At 44.2% G+C, this 2,806-nt stretch overlaps 1 pseudogene; it reads left to right on the top strand.

Moving 5' to 3' along the window:
- The first annotated feature begins 727 nt into the window (after positions 1–727).
- Positions 728–2,806, top strand: part of LOC102437393 — a 10,687-nt pseudogene continuing 8,608 nt past the window's right edge.

Genomic DNA, 2,806 nt, shown 5'->3' with positions numbered 1-2,806 from the left:
CTCCGATACCCATTTCAAAAGACCAGCCCTTTCCTTTCCGAATGGCCATGGCCTGTCGTCAGTGTCCTCTCAGTGGGCTGGGCCATTGCTGTACTTTTGTTTGTCACACAGAGACAGGGGGCCAGGACCTCACGGCTCCCCAGCCTGTGAAAGCCCGTTGATGAGTGCCTCTCCCCGTAAAGAACAGCGTCTCTGTGTCCCTTATCTGACCGGTGCAGGAAGGGTCTCAGAAGACAAGCTCCTCCCCGACTTCCGGTTCCAGGTCTCACCTGTGGTCCTCCACCCTCACCTTAGCAAGGCTGTCCATGGGCCTGGACCAATCCTCCTCTTTCACGTCATACCTGACCTGTGAAACATGCCACCTGACTCTCAAAAGAATAGAACACGAATGTTAATACAATATAAAGGCCAAGGGCATGACAAATGTACAAAAAGGTTGAACAAATGCAAAAAGTTCACAGTGCAATTCTCTTCTAACCTACACAGTCTGTTTTGCAGTATCTACCACGGCTGAGGCACAGGGGGTAAAAATTACTTTTTATTAGTCTTAAATGTTCTCTCTGATATTACACCTGTAGGGAGTGTTTGCCCCCCATAAGCCAGTCAGCAGTGAGTAAGGGAGGTTGGGGAGGTCACTGGGAAGGAGAAGCTGATGTCGCCAGCCCGCTGTCCCCCTCCGTGCCATCCAGAGCTCACCAGTGTTCAGCAGCGTCCCTGTCTCGAGACAATGGGCTCAAGTGAGAATGACTCAGTGGATGAAGGCAACTCAACTATACACTGCACAGGGGCTGTGATGGTAAGTTTCATATCAACGTGGTTAAGCTGTAGATCCCAGTTACTCAATCAAACACTAATCTAGGTGTTGCTTGTGAAGGTATTCTGTAGGTGTGATTACTTACTGTAAGTTTACTTTAAGGAGGGAAGGTTTTCCTGGAATATCTGGATACCCTGGATGAGCCTACTGAATCGGTGGAAAGGCTTTCAGAGCAGAACTGAGGCTTTACCCAGGAAAAAAGAACTCACGGCCGGCCCCACAGATTTCAGACTTGCCTAGGCAGTCCCACAGTTGCGTAAGCGGGTTTCTTGTAATAAATCTCTTGTCTCCACTCATTCTTTTCTCTGGTGGAAACAGGGGGCTGAAGGACCTTTAACCAAATTGCTTCATCCGTCTTTTATTGCAAATGCTAGCATAGTACAGACATAAAATTCTAAACATAACGTGTGTGTTGGTGGTGGGTGTTTTTTAAAATCAGTTACAAATTCTCACAGAACGGGGCTCTCTAGGACTCCCGTGTAGAAGTTCTGGTTCGGTCTTAGATTGGAAGCACTCATCTGGACCTCCTTTTCCACTCAGACCCAAAACTCTTTCTGACATCGCACATCTTCTCGTTTGGGGTTCTTTCCCTGAGCCACGCTTTTCTGCCATGTCTGAAACTCCAAAAGCCATTTTAGGTGACCGGCTCTTTCCTTATCAAATGGCCCTGGCCTGTCATCCGGGGTCTTCTTGGTGTGCTGGGCCACTGCTGTACTTTCCAGTTGTTGATCAAGATTGTCTTGAATAAGCAACACCCCCTCCCCAACTCTACTTGACTTGATTCAGGGGCCCTCCTACCCCTTTGCCCAGCTGCCCCAACCCTTATAGGAGAATTATCAGAAGCTATCTATGGACCCAAGTAGAAAGTAATGATCTCCTTTCCCCATGTAGAAATGAAGGGAATGATACTTTTCTTTAAAAAAAATTTTTTTTATTGATTTCATAGAGGAAAACAGAGGGAGAGAGAGAGAGAGAGAAACATCAATGATGAGAGAGAAGCATTGATCAGCTGCCTCCTGAATGCCCCCTACTGGGGATCGAGCCCACAACCTCGGCATGTACCCTGACCGGGAATCAAACTGTGGCCTCCTGGTTCATAGGTCGACACTCAGCCACTATATTAGTTTCACGAGCAGGCTGAGTGGGAATGATAATTTTCCTACCACCTCACAGGACTGTCACAAGAATCAAATGTGATAAAGGATTACTTTGAAAACTTATAGCCATAAAGATGAAAGGATCCTCATCATCTTTGTAATTATCTTAATTATTATTCTCACTCCACTAAACCCACCAATTATTCTCTTCCTGCCACACACCTTTCTAAAAGAATTTGCCTTCATCCACAGACCAAGGTGGTTCTAAGCCACTCCATTTGTACCAGGTGGTGTGAAGATAGATGACTGAAAAATCTGGATTCCTTCAACAATTGGCTAGAGTTCTGCACTCTGTATCCTTGAAGAAACTACTTTATAACAGTCACAGTTCTTAGATTGTAAAACCCAAGCATACTGACTTAAAAAAAATAACGTGTTGCCCCATTAACAGAAAGTCCACAATCGACTCTCACTACTAATGATTACATAGGACTACAAGTCACAGCCAGAGCTATAAAGAAAGAAGGGAACAGTGTAAACGTTGGAAGGGAAGAGATAAAACGCTCATCATTTACCTAGAAAAACCAACAGGAGCAACAAACACATTATTAGGACTTATAAGCAATGTTGCCAGATACAAGATTAGCCCATAAAAAATCAACAGCATTTCTCTACACCAGCAATAAATCAATAGAAAAATATAACTTTCAAACACATTTTTTTCACGTTTTAATGTCTCTGAAATTGGGATGCATCTTACATTGATGGCATCTTGGATTTGAGTAAATACAGCATCAAAAATAAGACACCATTCTCAGCTCCAGCGGTATTTTAAAGTATCCTGGCAATAACAAATAATATACAAATACCTCTATGGAGAAAACCTTAAAAACCT

The sequence above is a fragment of the Myotis lucifugus genome, unplaced genomic scaffold (genome assembly GCF_000147115.1).
Source record: "Myotis lucifugus unplaced genomic scaffold, Myoluc2.0 scaffold_3346, whole genome shotgun sequence".
Classification (NCBI taxonomy): domain Eukaryota; kingdom Metazoa; phylum Chordata; class Mammalia; order Chiroptera; family Vespertilionidae; genus Myotis; species Myotis lucifugus.
Note: the sequence above shows the minus strand (reverse complement) of the source record. Positions and strands in the feature narration are given on the sequence as shown.